The sequence below is a fragment of the Plecotus auritus genome (genome assembly GCF_963455305.1).
Source record: "Plecotus auritus genome assembly, chromosome: 1".
Classification (NCBI taxonomy): Eukaryota; Metazoa; Chordata; class Mammalia; order Chiroptera; family Vespertilionidae; genus Plecotus; species Plecotus auritus.
In genome coordinates, this window is record NC_137770.1 from 240,871,079 (window position 1) to 240,888,249 (window position 17,171).

Consider the following 17,171-nt stretch of genomic DNA (forward strand, 5'->3'; position numbering starts at 1 on the left):
ACTGTGAGCTATCTGTTGTTCATTGTTTTGCTCACTGCTGTACCCTATCACTAGAACAGTGCCTACCCTTTAGTAGGTGCTTGATAGATGTTTTTAAATTTTATTGAATTGTGCTAAGTATTATGTGCATCCTCTTGTGTACTGCACTCAGCAACCTCATATGAGGTTTCATCTTCATTTCACAGATGAAGAAACAAAGGCATGAAGGGCCAGTTGCCTTTATCTCACTCATATAACTATAAAGTGTGAAAGCCGTGGCTTGAATCCAGTTCCAAAACATTTCATCATCCCCAAAGAAAACCCTGTACCCATTAATCAGTCACTCCCCATTCCTCACTCCTACCGCCAAACCTTGGCAACCAGCAACCTGCTTTCTGCTGGTGACAAAAGACCTTGGGTGTTCTGTCTGCACCTCCCACCAACTTGCACATTTGAAGAGCAGGGCCTTGGTGTGGATTATTATTGAATTTAAAATCCTGGCACAATGCAAGCAGCCAGCACGTAGGTGTTCAGGGAACTCCACCAAACTGAATCAGGCAGCAGAGACATACAATGGAATACTATTCCGCCATGCAAACAAACAGGATACTGATACAAATTACAGCACTCATGAACATCGAAAACATTATTCTGAATGAAGGAAGCCAGACACAAAAGGCCACATATTGAATGAATCCATTTGTGTGAAAGATCCACATCGGGTAAATTCATAGACAGAAAGCAGGTTGGTAGTTGCCAAGGCTTGACGGTGGGAGTGAGGAATGGGAGTGACTGCTTAATGGGTATGGGATTTTATTTTGGGAGTGATGAAAATGTTTTGGAACTTGATGGAGGTGGTGGTTGGTCAAAATTGTTAATGTACTAAATGCCACTGGAGTATTCACTTTAAGGTGGTGAATTTCCTGTTATGCGAGTTTCACCTCAATAAAAAATAAAGCATTGGAATCAAATGCACTAGGTTCACAGTAGTGGCTGAGGATAAAGAAAAGGAAACCTATAATTTTTTTTTGTTTCTAAATAAAGGAAGAAAGAAATAACTATTTTAAAAATTTATAAAAGATCGGAAGCAAAAAATCCAGACCTACCATTACTTGGATTATCGCTAGAAATTTTTTGTATAGAGAAAGCTAGCTAAAATAGAACAGGGTATAATCAGTGAGTGTGAAGGCCAAGTTGGCCAAATTTCAGCTTAATTCTCTTTCCATTAAAGCCTGTGACATTAAGAAGGGGGACATCAAAGACATGGAACCAGATGTGTTGTGTTGTGGCCACACTTGCTATCTTAGAATGAAGGCCATGTCAATGTGACCTCTAACAAGCTGCAGATACTAGCTTTCCATAATTAGTCTCTCTTCTCTTAGATGGAGAAGGAGTCATCTGAGATACCAGGGCCCACCAGGGTGGAGGGCTGAGTCTTCCCAGTTGAGTTTGAATTGAATGTCATGGAAAGAGCTGGTTCCTTGATGGAGTCATTGCCCAGGCTTACAGGGAAGTGGAGCTCAGGCACCAACACTTACTGAGGGGCCCTGGACCCTCCCTGGGTCCCACCACTGTGCACGTCAACATGGATAACTCTCAGAATCACCTTTTTGGTGGGTGTTTTGTAGCTGAGAAAATGGAGGCTCAGGTGAGGAACATGCCCAAGGTCACAGAGGGACCAAGACAGAGCTGGGATTCCAACCTGATCTGCCTGGTGCCAGAGCCTGTGTTCACTGCAGTGCCTCCAACCCAAGAATAGACCCCAGCACATAGAATGCACTGGGGAAGCACTTGCTCAATGGATAAATGAATGTAGCAAAATAAAATAATTTTTAATGGCTTAGTAGTTGGATAAAGAAGCACAGAATTCAAACTAGGTAGGAGACAGGCATGTTCACATGCTATTTGTGCAAATACAGTGACATGATCTTTTAGGAGTGAAAAATTTATATTAACCAATATGTATGAAGAGTCTGAAAATTGCACTACCCTTTGTATCAACACTTCCACTCTTATAATTTAATGTGAAGAAGGTAAAAAAAAAATGTAGGCAAAGCCATATGTACAATGATGATGATCACAGCATAACCTACCATTTTTTGCCATTATAAATGATTTGTTAAGTCAATGGCACATCAACAAAAGGACTACTTTGCAGCCATTACAATTTATATTCTGTAAGAACATTTAATGACAAAGGCAAATGTCTATAATATATTAAAGAAAAAAAGTAGGTTATCAAACAATGTCTCTAGTGTTGGAACATTCATTCTGGCTTAAATATATATATATATATATATATATATATATATATATATATATATATATATATATATATCAAAAAGATGTGAAGCCTTAATACCAAGATATTAATGTGGCTCTTTCACCATATGAAGGGTGATGGATCATTTATATTTCCTATTTTCATTTATATTGTTTTTTTTTTAATTTTCTGCAAGGGACAATAAGCATATTTCTTTTGGTTTTGAAAAGTCAATAAATGCTATGTAAAAGCAAACAAAAAACTTCACTCTACCCACCTGATGGAAAATATCCTGTGTAAACGAAAAAAAAAATCCTTTTACTCAAAGAATAAAACATTGGTAATATAAAAGATTATTTGTGGACATTTATCTCAGTGTATGTCCTCTTCCTTCCTTCCTTTTTTTTTTTTTTTTTTTTTTTTTGCTTTTCTCTCTCTCTTTCTTTTTTTTGCTCTTTAATGTACAGTTTAAGCTTCTCTTCTTGGTGCCAGATTTAAACATTTGGTTACTGTCCCAAATTTTCTTCTCCTCCACCTTCTCATTAAGGAATTTGAAAGCAAAGCGTCTTGGATTGTAGACATCTGGGAATGGCCAAGTCTTTGGATTTGTTTTGTGAAAAGATGTATTTGTTCAATTGAGCAAGTGTGAAACAAATGCTTTCAGCATGTCTATTAATCTTAGTGGCCTGAGTGATGTCAGGGTATGCTCGCTCATGTTTTATGATGTTTGGTTTCATAAAAATATGTTCGGTTTCAAGGCATTGGCCTCTGTTCTCTGTTGACGGGGAACGAATTTGGAGTATGGACGGCATCTTGGTTTTTTCCCAAACCTGGTTTGGTTTTGAATCATCAACTGGAACTCTGTGATGGTTATGACTAACACATTTTGTGAGTTCATGAAAACATTTATTTTAATCAAAATCCCCAATAGAACAGCACTAGAACCAGAATGTCCAACACCATATTTTGCCAAAAGACTCCCGCTAGAGGATGTTAGGGATAGATTTGGATTCCTGTTGTTGTTTATCACGCTGAGGTCCCAGATTCTAAAAGGTAAAGGAGGGAAAACAAAGGGACTTTCTAGTAGAGTCAGGGAACTGAAGCCTGATTTAGAATAGCTGAGATGCAGGTGGAATTCTCTTCAGGTTACAGCAAAGTTGAGGCTAATGCGCATAAGGGCATAAAATTTGTTTGTACTTCTAAGAACCATGTTAGAAACTTCTTCATCTTCAATCAGCTTCAAAATTAGGAGATGGGGCAAAGCTAAGTGACAATGTTGAGTGAAAATGTCCCAACACACAAATGTGGCATAGGATTTTGTAAGGAGAAAAATAAAAAGAAAACATTCTACATTTTAAAAAAAGAACAGAGAGAAATATAATTAAATGTTTTTTATGATCATAAAAATATTTGTTGCTCTCTACCTTTCTCTATTTTCTGAAATTTTAATAGCCATGCACTTGTTTTATAATAAAGGACTTATTCATTCATCCAACGTGCAGGTGCCAATCAGTAAGGCTAGAGATTCAAAGATGATGTAGCTTCTTACGTGCCCTGAAGAAACTTTTAGCAGTCTTGGGGAGAGAGACAAATAGTTAAGAAGTGAATGGTTGCCATGGGGGAAGTACATTTGAGGTCAGAGTGTGAATAAGAAAAAGCAGTGGCCATTATATTCATCTGCAGAGTCAAAATTTTAAAATAATTAAGCACACACGATGACAATAACAAGGTCCTGTGTGCCTGAAAGAATATCATCTCTTGGAGTCTAGGTTGTTCTGTTTCCTTTTGTTTTGTTTCATTCGAGGATGGGGACTAAGACTGAAGATGATCCATTTTGTAGGGGCTGAGTGAGGAGCACAGGAATTAAGGCTTTGCAACTTGTCAGTTTGAGAAAGGTAACCAATCAGTCTCTCTGAATCCTGTCTCCCTCTATGGCAGCTCTAACTTTACCGACACATTCCTTGAGTTCTATGATATTTGTGTGCTATTACCTCGCTGCCTCAGATCACGTGTTTTAGGTAATCTTCCTCTGTAATTTTAACTATAGCTGACAGGTGTCCATTTTAGCAGGAAGTTAAGTGATAAAGAGCTCAACAAATTGGTTAGAAAAGAGAAGAGGGATCTGGACTAGGTCTCCAGGGGTTTTCCAAAGAGATAGTGCATTCCCTTGGACTTAAGAGTTGTTTACTTTGGCTGTTGAGATGTCTTTTTGGGGTGTTTGTTCATTTTCAGTGTTCCATCCATGTTGTAAGTGGTTGAATTTGCTCACATGGGTTATCTTCGGGTTAAAAGCGTGTTCTTCGCTTCTTACACAAACATTTATTTAGTATCTACTATGTGCCCAGCCTGTTCAGAGCTGGAGGGGTAACAGTCAGCAGCAGGCAAGATCCTACCTTCATGGAGAGATTGATAATAAACATGTAGACAAATAAATAACTAAGGAAATCAGTGCTGAAATGCTTGAACATGATGGTGATGGAGGGGTTGTATGCATAGGTCTGCCTCCTCTTATTGTAAATGCCCAGCACTGCTGCTGTTCAGTGTGATCCTTTTTTGGTTTGTCTGGGTAGGGTGGACATCTGGGCTTTGGAGTCAGAGCTACCTGGTTCCTGTCACAGGCCTGGTGCCCCCCAGCACTGCTGTGCGACATCAAGAGAGTCACATCACTAATCTGAACCTCCATTTTCTCATCTTCTGTTTTGCAGGTAAGCATGCCCCCTGCCAGATTTGTTGTGAAGATGAAATGAGTTCAGGTGGGTGAAGTATGAGGAACGTTTTAGGTACTCAAAACTGAGGAGGGTTGGTACGTGATTTTTTTTTAATGCTATCTCTGATTCCTATTGCTGGCTCTGTGGGGATTGCTGGGATTCTAAATATAATAGTCTCCTCCTCCTGTATTATCTCTGGAAAAGTAGCTCTGCAGGTATACTGTGTCTTTTCAAGTTGTCTTTTAGTTTTATTTACTTCCCAGGCATGGTAAGCTGAATAATGTCCACTACCTAACCGCCAGGATCTGTGAATATGTTGCCTTACACAGCAAAGGGGCTTTGCAGATGAAGGCAAAGATCTTGAGGTAAGGAGACTGTCCTGGCTTATCCAGGTGGCACACTGATCTTATAAGAGGGAGACAGGAGGGTCAGAATTACAGGGAGGAAGCCATGTGAGGTTGGAAGCAGAGGGAAACAGAACCAGAGACAGAAAATGCTATCGGATGGGTTTGTATGGAGGGATGGTCCATGAGACAAGAAACGTAGGCAGCCTCTACAAAATAGAAAAGCAAGGAAACAGCTTCCCCAAAGGAACCCAGCCCTGTGCACCCATTTTAGGCTTTGGACCTCCAGAACTGTAGGATTAGAACTGTGTTGTGTTATTTGTGGTTATTTGTTAAAGCAGTGATAAGAAACTAATACAGGTGAAACCAGGAGACCCTGCCTGAGCCCTAGGTGACAGTAAGAATGAGGGTAGGGGGGATCTCTGGGGCTGATTAACAGTGATTCCTTATGGGGGAAACAGGGGGGACATAAGTAATTCTTTCAACAGGAAAGATTTAAAAATTAAAAAAAACAACAACAAAAAACAAAAACCTCAATGATTTCTGGGTTTGCAGCCCAACTCTCCCACCTACTAATTGTTGATTTTGAGAAAATGTGCCTCAGCGTGTCTTCTATAAAATGGGATGAAAGTTAGCATACATTTAGGATATACAGACTGTCCCCCCAAAAAATATACATACTGTAACAGTTGATAGCTCAATTTTGAAAATGAAATGTATTTTGATAAATACTGCCTTTATAATTATTCAAAGTGGGTATATAAGATTTTGGGGGCACCCTATATATTAGAAAATTGGCATGTGGTAAGTGCTCAAGGAATGCAAATTGTCATTAATAGATGTGAGTTCTTGCTGAAATGAATTACTGTCTCCCTGGAATAATGTAAAATGAGTGACTTGTTGCCATCAACGTGCTGGTAGAAATTTACCAGGTAGTGGCGGAGGGATATCAAAGGATTAGTTTAGTTAGTATACATGTTCATTCCACAGAGACTTTCCTTCCGTGGGGGCCAATGGCAGTTTCTTTCCCTTCTGTTCACATGTGGGAAAAGAGATGTAAACTGGGTGACAGGCATGGATGCTTTTCAAAACTCTGCTTTGTCTCTTGGTTATAATTCAAAATGGACGTTGAAGCTGTAGCAGGCAAATAGATGGCATCCTTTGAACTTTTTGCAACTCTGTCCCTAGTAGACCACAAGCTAACTGGTTTCTGCTTTGCTAAAAGTTATTCCCCTGATAAATTCTGAAAACCCGGGAAAAGGCATGTTCACATGAAATAATTGTGGATCTTCTAAGTCTGTCTGGTTAGGGCAATTCTGTTCTCTAATATAATTTCACATTAGAAACCAGAAGGCCTGCCATTGTACGAATTTGGCCTAAGAAAATAGTTTTTAATTCAATAAAAATGTCTACATTCAAAGATGGTTTTAAAAATGGAATAAACCAAAAAGTTAGACAATAGGGGAATTGTTAAATATATTACAGAACTGTCACTCAGTGGTTATAATTACTTTACTATAAGAAGGGAAATATTTTCAATATACTTTTAAGAGAAAAACTGAGAGACAAAATTGTGTTTAGTGTAAGCATGTTTATAATGATTATCACTCACATGTTAACAGCCCAGCAGAAAGTATACCAAGATACTGACATCCATTGTGTTAAGGTGGTGGAATTATGAATTTTTTTCCTCTTTATTTTCCAAATATTTTGTGATATCCTATTGTTATTTATATATCTAAGGAAAAATAGTTTAAAAAAACATAAAGCAATAAGCCAAAGATTCCAAATAGTGTGGAAAAGGTCCAAGAAAATTATGAATGCACACAGTTACAACTTAATGAAACTGCCTAAGGAATTCTAATTTCCTAGATCTGTGCTGAAGCCAACAAAAACAGGGTGGGAAATCCTGGCCAAGAGCACTTAGCAGACCTTTTTAGCACATACGCTTTCTTGGCTTCATGAAACAAAAAAGAGTTTTGCTTTCCAAAATAATTCAGTTCTGACTGTATCAGTGACCTCCCTTCCAGCACAGGGGCTATGGAGGAAAAAACCAGCAGAATATTTATTATTTATTGAGGGCTCGCTCCGTGCCAAGCTCTGTGCTACGTGCTTTACATTTATTGTCCTCTCAGGTCTGTTAGGCAGGTCCTATTGTGAGAATGTTACAGACGAGAGATGCTCAGAAGAGTGAACACAAGTCATTGGGGCAGAGGCAGCTTCAGACCCGGGGCTGTCGGACTCCATGCTCATTACCTCAACAGGTACTCTAGCTCACCAGGCTGCCCCGAGACCCTCAGCCAATTCTCCTTTTAAGAGATCCAACAACGTGTCACTATATGTGTAGCTCCCTACTGCGGCTGTGCATGGGGAATTTTTAAGTTTAGTTTTAAATAGGCAGTACACAGTTGGTGTTCGAAAACTTCATATAATAAAAAGCATAATACTATCTGAATCTTTCTTCCACATCTACCCCTCATTCCCCAGTTGGTCTTCCCTGAGAAAAACACTGTACATGCGGATCCATTCTCAAGTTTTAATGATTTAGACTTTCCAAGGTTTTCCCAGGAACCTGGACTCTTTTTTTTTTTTTTTTTAAATTCTCACCTGGAGGATATTTTTCCATTGATTTTTAGAGAGAGTGGAAGAGAGAGGGAAAGACAGAGCGAAGTATCGATGTGAGCAAAATATCGATGCATGCAGTTTTTCAGGAATAGAAACATTCATTAAAATAAGTTTACCTTTTCTTGGTTTTGAAAAATCAAACAATTTTGGAGAGTGTTATATTTTGGTTGAAAATGTTTATAAGCAGAAGTGGAATTGAAAATCAATCTCAAGATTTCATGTGTCCTTGGGCCTCAATTGTTGGACTGGAAAGAGCGCTGGCCTGGAGAGACTGGGTATCTCAGCATGGGCTGCTATACCAGAACGCCATAGACTGGGCGGTGTAAACAACACACAGTTACTCCTCACAGTATGGAGGCTGGGAAGTCTAAGATCACAGTGGCAGACGACGGGGTTCTGAGTGAGAGCGCTCCTCCTGGCTCCCAGATGGCTACCTTCTTGTTCTATTGTCCCATGGTGGAGAGATACAGCTCTGGTGTTCCTTGCTCATCATATACAGCCACTAATTCCATCGTGGGGGCTCCACCCTCCTGACTCATCTAAACCTAATTACCTCCCAAAGGCCCCACCTTCAAATACTATCACATTGGAGTTTAGAGTTTCAACACATGAATTTGGGGGAACACATTCCGTCCATAATGCTAGGCTTCTTGCCCACTCTGCCAATGTCCAGCTAAGTGCTCTTGGGTAAGTTATTCCAATTGTTGGGCTTTATTTCTTCATCTAAAAGGAAGCTGGTTGGATCAGCTCAAAAGTATCCAAAGTGTTCCCCAGGGGGACCTAGAGGTCTCTTTGGGGCTGAGATGGAATGAAGTGTTGGTGACTGAGCAAGCAGGTTTTTACCTTCAGATTCAGATAGAGTTGGTCTAACTTTTACTTTCCAGAGGTTATCAGCTCGCTCCTCACTATCATCATCCCACAAGAAGAAGCTTCTATCAATCTATCTATCTATCTATCTATCTATCTATCTATCTATCTACCTATCTATCTATCTATCATCTATTTATTTATAAATCATCTATCTATCCATCTATCACCTATCTCTCTACCTATTATCTATCTATCTATCTATCTATCTATCTATCTATCTATCATCTATCTAATATATATATATATATATACACACATATATATATATATTTACCTATCTACCTACTTACCATGTATCTATCTACCTACCTTATCTATCTACCTATCTATCTATCACCTATCTATCATCATCTTTTTAGTATTTAACTCTAGGCTGTTCAGATTTACCAGCTTTTCCACTAATGCTCTTTCTCTGTCCCAGGACTCAATCCAGTATACCACATTGCATTTAGTGTCTTATTTGATTTTGCCTCTGATTAAAATTTGTTTCCAAACAATGGTTCCAGAACAATAACAAGAATGTATGTTTGATATCCTCAGGATTAACTGCTTGCTAGATGTCTTCCACTTGTTTGGGCTTGAGGCTGATAGGATGTGTGAGGATTAACTGTGGTGCAGGGGAATAAGCAAGGTTTTCAGATTCAGGCAGGGCTGGTCTAACGTTTACTTTCTGGAGGTTATCAGACAAGTTAGCTGAGGTTCCCTGAACTTCAGGATTCTCATCTGTAATATGGGAGAGGGTTATCTAATTTGCATGTTCTGAATATGCAGTATGTTTGACAGAAGGAGAGTTCCATGGTGGCTGTTTCCCAGGTCCATATGGTGTCACTGGCCCTTAAGCAAAGAGCTTCCTAGGCCATGCCAGGAGTGTATCAATGGTACTGGCCTCCCAACACTCTTGTTCCATGACCCATTATGCCTTTTAAACATTTGCGTGTGCCTGGAGTGATATTTAACAGCAGCCTGCTCTTCTGCTCCAAGGAAAGACCCTGTGATATGTAGTGTCTTGATCATAATGTTGAGATGGAATTTATAAACGTGCATCATAGTTCAGTTGTTCCAATTTGGAAAAAAAGTACACTATTAATGCATGCTATTCATAGAAAAATTAGGCTATATGGATGACAAAAGAAAGAAAATAAAAACCAGCTGTAATCAGACCACCCAGAAGTAACCCTGTTATCATTTGGGATCTACATTGGAAAGATGCATATCCTCCCTCTTCCTTATTTTTGCCACTGCACTATTCTGTCATTACTTTCTTTGAATCTTATTGTCATTACTATGTATAGGATCGTATTTCCATGTAATAAAATACAATTCTGCGATGTAGTTTTTAAGTTGAGTTATATAGATGTATTGAAATTATCTTAACTAATTCCCTATTGTAGGATGTTGGGCTGTTTTTAATTTTTGCTTTTGCGAATAACATTGCAATGCACATCCCTCTGCTGAAATCTTTGTGCACCATTCTCCAGTTTGGAAGTTTGAAGCTGGCAGCTGTCATAGTCCACCCACACCCTCTCTACCTCTTCCTTCTTACAGAAAACCTGTATTGTTTGTTCTTGCACTAGTTTCTAGGTGGACTGTGTGCTCCTTAGAGGGAAGTATTTATCTTCATCTCCTCTCCAATATGTAGAGGGCCCTCTGTGTGTTTCTACTCTCAGCCTGTAACCCTGAACTTGCACCCATGTTTCTGGTTCTTCTTGGATATTTGATGTCTGATTTCCTAACTCTGGTTTATTTCTCAGTCATTCAACAGAGATTTATTCAGTACCTATGATGTGCAAAGCCCAGATACAGGCACTGGGGAAACAGAGAGCAAGTAAGATGGAAAGTAGTCCTTCCCTTGGTAGTGTAGAATGATTGACAGACATCAATCAAGGGAACAAATGCAGTGATAATTTCCAATGAAGGTAGGTGCCTAGAAGACTGGAAGGCAGTTAGGGGATGGCAAATCTTGGGGAGGAGATCAGAGGAGGTTTCTCAGAGAAGATGTGGGTATGGAGGGAACAAGAGATCTCCACAGAGACACTGCAGTGGGAACAATCCAGGCTGTTCCCAAAGCAGCAAGTAGGAGATGAGTTGGCCAGGAGGGAGCAAGGGTGTTAGGATGAGCCCTGAGGGGCTAGAGAGGGGCTACTGGATCTCAAGAACCTTGGGGAGGAGTTTAGATGTTATTTGAAGTTCAACAGGAAGCTCTTGAAGGAAGCAGGAGAGGAACATGATCTGGTTTTCATTTTTTAAAAAATCACTCTGCTCAAATTTTATCCTAAGCCAAAATTATCCAGATGATAGATCCTCATCAGGGAAAGCAATAGCTTCTCAATAGATACTGTCTAGGAAGAAGGAACATGATTTTTGGAATTTTAGCTTCCTGAGCTTTTTAGGTTTTTCAATGCGGCAGATGCTGTTATTAAATTGATATCCATTCCCACTTTACCTTTGCTACCAGAATTCTGGTTTTGTCAGGTGGCAATATATGCCCACTTCCCAGCCTCCTTTGTGGTGGCCTTGGGAGGCCTGTGACATAATTATAGCCAATCAGGTATAAGAAAACATCGTGTGAAGAATCCTGGAAAGGTTCTTACTTTCCCAATGGAAAGACACAGACACAACACAGAGGTGATATCTCAAAGCACAGAGCCATCTTGTTATCCTTCGATGACAAGCGTGAGTATGAAAGATACCATACTAAGGATGAAAGAGTGGGAGGAGAGAAGCAGCCTGGGTCTTTATGGCTTTAGTGAGCAGCTGAACCAATGCCAGCAGCCCCCTGATTTTTTGTTGTGAAGAAATAAAGAAACCCTCCTAATTCAAGCTGCTGTTACTCAGGCATTCTGTTGATTGCAGCCAAAGCATTCCCAACTAATGTTTATCACTGAGGGAAAGTGGGAACTGACTCCATTAGTAATTCACAGAATATTAGGCAAATCATAAAAATTCTGAAAATCCCAGTGTATATTTAAATTTAAATGATTACTGAACCCAGTGTGGGAAGCCTGTGTGTTGTGGGTTAGGGCTTATGATATCAATGCTATGGGAACGTGCTAGTCAATGGTCACGTAATATAAGAAAGATTTCTGTAGTGCTCTGTACACATCCTTTACCTGAGAGGTGAGTCCTGCCAAAGGTTTTGCTGCAAAGATGGTTGGGCTTTCTTTCTCTCTCAGATTGTTTGGTTCCCATTATCTCAGTTCCCATGAAAAATGTAACAATACCCTTGCCCCAGGCAGGTCTGCCCTGACTGTACCATTTAAAGTCCCAAGTGTGTACCTCAGAGCAGAGAACACACTTTTAACTGACCCTGATCATTGAGCTGATTCATTCCAATGCCTTTGAGTCAGAGCCATCCCCTCTTCCATGGTGCAATTATTGAAGTGGGTCTCCCCGGGTAATCCCTCTAAAGTAGAACTTACAACATAAGCATCATAAATACCTACTATATTCTAGGCACTTCATGAAGCATTTTATAAACATTATCTCTAAACCTCATTTTTTTTTTTAGGACACAAAATTTTCTTTAATTATTTTTTTTGGGGGAAGGGACACCACATATCTACTCAATTAAGAGATACATTTTTATCAGCACAGAAATCTTTTTTTTTTTTTTCATGTATCATGCCATGAATTCATAGGAAATGGGTTCCAGCAGCTCAGGATCCTTTCCATTGGTTCTCACAAAGTGTGCTTCTCTGGGTAGAGCAGGCTGGTGCTTCAGTTGAACCCAAGTACCTTCCTCTCTGGCTTCCTCCTTTTTCTGATTATTTCCCTTCAGACATTTTAGTAAGTTATCTTGGCTCTTAGAGTGCTTAATGTGCTCAATACATATGTTAATTCTCCTAGCAAGATTCTTGCCCTTAACTTGCTTGTTCATAACAATGCTGGGTGACATTGTGGACTCTTCCAGTTTTGCCATGGTAACATTTGTGGGGCATTTCTTTTTGAACAGTGCCCATTACCTTGATGTCACAATATCACCTTTCTTATGCATTTGCATGTATGTGGCCAAAGGAACAACTCCATGTTTTCTAAAGGCCTAGAGAACATATAGCAGGTGCTTCTCCTCTTTCCCTTGGTGTTAGTCATTTTGGCAAGTTACTGGAAGATGATCGTTCTGGTCGAAAGACTCTAACCCTTATTTAATCTTCACTATGATTTGTAGACTAGAGACGATTTTCCGGGTAAAAATCAAGACTCAAAAAAGTTATTTTCCCAAACTCATACAGCTAAGTAAGTGGACAAAAGGAGCTTATACTCAGACCAGGTACCAAAGTCTGTGCTTGTTAGAGTCCTTGGGCCTTGTGCATTGTGTGAAACTCTCACCTAGGGGGCTGCTTGTTGCTTCCATGAACCACAGAAGCAGCAGCACACAGTCTTGGTTTTCACATCATTCAGAAAGCATTGGTAGAGGGTTGAATGGTGCCTCCCAAAAGACATGTCCACCAAAGTCTGTGAGTGTGAAAAGGGATTTTGCAAATAGAATTAAGTTAAGGATCGTCAGATGAGATTGTCCCGGTTTAGGGTGGCTGTGAAATCCAATGTGTGCTTAGAAGAGAAGGGGAGAGGATGACCTGAAGATGGAGGTAGAGATTGGAGGGATGTGTCTATAGGCCAGGGACTGGTGGTGGCCCCCAGAGGCTAGGAGAGAGGCATAGAATGGATTCTTCCTGAGAGGCTCCAGGAAGATCCAAATCAAGCCAAAACCTTAGTTTTGGACTTCTGGTCTACAGAACTGTGAGAGAATAAATTTGTGTTGTTTTGAACACCAAGGATGTGGTCATTTGTTATGGCAGCCACAGGAAACGAATACCACATTACTCATGTAAGAGGATGAGACAGGATGAGACCAACACTCAGTGTCTGAAATAAGGACCACAGAGCTAAGTTGTTGCTGACTACAGTAAGGAAGAGCTATGCTGGCAAGGCATTCTCCCTGAGCTGAGTGGACTGCTAGTCTTGTATAGGGTTTGGGGGACTCCTGGAGCTAGGTAAGTGATGTTTGTAGATGACTGCTTACTTGTTTGAGACTGGGGTAATCTTTGTGAAAATGTGTCTGCTTGTTATAAAAATTTTAAAGAATTTCAGAAAAGAGCAAAGGAAAAACAAAGCAAACCAAAACCTCCATCTCTCAGAAATTATTTTGCCAACATTGATGAACATTACCCCAGACTTCCCTCGAGGCACATATGTAGCCAGAAACCTTGGTAGATATAAATTTACAAAAATAGATGATTCAGATTATGTATGCTTGTTTTTATAAGAACGATTAAACATAAGTCTACTTGAGTTTATCAGAATTGAAATAAATGAGAACCATACTGGAAGAGTTGTTAAACATCAGATAAATATTTGTTCAAAATGAGGGATATTCGTTCCGAAGAGATGTTTTTGAGGTTAAAAGATAATTATGAAAAAAATATTAAGAGTTTGGCAGCATTTCACGTTTTAAAAACTCTGTATGCTTTTGCTTAATATGATATGCATTTACTTTCTATCATGAAAGAGGATATTATGCACTTCCTTTTCCCTTCCACCCTCAGCCTCCCAATTTTTGCTTAGTTACATTATTATTTCTGGATTGCCTGGAACTGTAATATTTATATTCTGTTCTGTCAACTCATTTCCACTGTTACTTAGTCCTGGTTCTATGTTTAAACGGATCCAGTTCTGACTATTGTCCTTTATGGTGACGTCCCTAGTGCTGGGTGTTTAATTTTGATTCATGTCTTGTTATGATGGATTTTATCATCAAACATTTTTCAAGAAGTGCTTTGTTATTATAGTCCTTGACGTTTTGTGTGTTTAAGAACGTTTGCCTCTTCCTTTCATAGTCACAGTAGAATTTGGCTGCGTAGAAAACTCTTGGGCCACCTTTTTTCCCCTTGGAACTTGGTTGATGTTATTCTGTTGTTGTCTAGTGCTGAGGGTTGTATTAAGAGGGAGGGATCTTATGATTTGTGCTCTCTGCACAAAACAAACTGGACAATTGCCATTGAATTTCAGTCTCTTCACAGTACGTTTACTGATGTTGCCAATTTTGCTTATTTTTCCTGGCATATGGTGTGCCCTTTCAATCTAGAGTTACCTAACTTCTTTTACTTCAAGAAACTTTTTTGAATTTTCTTAAGTGTTTTCCTGTTCCCTTTTGTTCCTCTGTGCAGGATACGAATTTGTGCATGTCAGCTTCCTTTACTTCAGTTCGTATTGTCTTGTCTGTAATCACTTTTAGCTCATTGTTCCTTTCTATTTTGTGTGATTTCTTATGTGTGGCTTGTGCTTTCAACAGTACTTACCTATTTTCTGTTGCTTCTGAGTTGACTTTCATCTCTATAATTGCTTTATTTTTTATCTTTTGTTTATTTCCTGAGTTCTGCCAGTTTACTTTTCAACAGGTTTTCTTCTTATTTCTTTTTTGAACCCACATTTCTTCTTTGAAATTTTCTGCAAAACCATGTTTTCGGTTCATTTAAGATTGAAGAGACTAATCTCTTTGTTCTCAGGAATGGATTATTTATGATCCAAATTTTTTTAAAAATCTATCATAGGCACTTGTTTATCTTCCTAGTTCCCCCGTCTTGCAATATGCTGGGGCCCTCACAGCCTGATTCCTTTTGTGGTATTATTTCAACATGAGCCGGTGTATCCAGCTGCTTGACCAACAACTGTGCAGAGGAGGCAGAGAGGCTTGCTTAATTGGGCTCCCGAGTAGGTTGTGGTCTCTGCCATCCTATCAACCATGAAATGTCTCCCTCAGACTTTGGTCTCCAGGGGGTCAGCATGGCTCCAATCCATGAAGTTATGGGTTGTCTCTCCCGAGCCCTATACATCCCTTTTCCCTCAGGTTAGGCTCTCCCAACCAGAAACTCTTCCTCAACAGCAAACATGGCGTGTCTTCCTGGTTCCTCTTCATTTATTTGTCATTCACACCCGCCCCTCCCCCCAGCTATCTGCAATGTGTAAATAGGTTTTTATAGGGATATTCTGACATCCTATGTGAGGTACACAGCCCTGGTATACACCAGTGTTTCTGGTTCTGGCCTCTTCTGAGACTTGCCCACCTTCCTCAGCAAATGTGAGTGGAAGTAAGTAACCTGAGTTACCCACATGCTCTCTTCCCTTTCCATGATGAACAAGGAAGCCTCATGTAATGATGGTAGCATAGGAAGCTGGCAAAGTTGGGACTCTACTGTCCCACATTGAGCATGTTATAATAACAATATTGTAGCAACAACAATATGTAGCAGTAATAACAATAAATGACAATGAGGTATCTCCGCACACCTGTCAGAATGGCTACCATCAACAAATCAACAAATGACAAGTGCTGGTCAGGATGCAGAGAAAAGAGAACCCTAGTACACTGCTGGTGGGACTACAGACTAGGGTAGCCACTATGGAAAACAGTTGGAGTTTCCTCAAAAAATAAAAAATGGAACTCCCATTTGACCCAGTAATCCCACTTCTAGGAATAAATTCTAAGAAACCTAAAATGCCAATCAGAAAGAATATATGCACCCCTATGTTCATAGCAGCACAATTTACACCATGGAATAATATGTAGCTGTAAAAAAGAAGGATCTCTTACCCTTTGAGACAGCGTGGAGGGACCTGTATAGTATCATGTTAAGTAAATAAGTCAGTCAGAGAAAGACAAGTATCATAAGATTTCACTCATATGTGGATTTTAATGAATAATAAACTGGTGAAGGAAATAGATCCAGTGACAAAGAAGCATGGAACAGACTGACGAATCTCAGAGGGAAGGTGGGAGTGGGTGGTGGGTGGGGGGAGATTAACCGAAGAATTTATATGCATATATGCATAACCCATGGACAATAGTATGGTGAAGGCCTGGGAGGGGTAGGTGCGAGGTGGAGGGGATCAATAGGGGGAAAAAAAGGGCACATCTGTAATATTTTCAACAATAAAGATAAATTTTTAAAAAATGCATAAACTTGCTGTTTTAAGCCATTGAGAGTCAGAATTTGCTTGTTACTCCTGTCTAGCCTAGCTTCTTTGACTAGTACAAGGCAAGAAAAGCCACCTATTTCTGCATCAAAGATGAGGAAGCCTGAACAATGAGGTGAACAGGCGAGGGCTAGCTGGAAGGTGTGCCTCAGAGCAGACTGTGCATCACCTGTCCAGGAAACGGACTAACTTCAATGGCTTCCCTGAATGTTGGAGGAGAAATCTTGTAGCACCTGCAAAGTTAAGGTGTCTTGTTGCAGAGGGTTTCATATTTCTTGTGTTCACCAAGAAACAAAACAATGGAACTTAATCCCTTTCTGCCTCTCTCTGCTTCCTTTCACATTTCTTCCTTTGTATGGAACTCAGTGCTGTCAACTGCATTGTTTACTACTTCTGAACAAGTTCGATGGC

The 17,171-nt window shown here is 39.8% G+C and overlaps 1 protein-coding gene and 1 pseudogene across 2 annotated transcripts in view; both read right to left on the reverse strand.

The window, feature by feature from the left end:
* Window positions 1–17,171, reverse strand: part of C1QTNF7 (C1q and TNF related 7) — a 59,739-nt gene that overhangs the window by 26,503 nt on the left and 16,065 nt on the right. The gene's annotated exons all lie outside the window — the stretch shown is intronic.
* On the reverse strand, window positions 12,409–12,878 carry LOC308251192 (large ribosomal subunit protein eL21-like; annotated as a pseudogene). Its single transcript has one exon. The product of its transcript is annotated as a large ribosomal subunit protein eL21-like (transcript).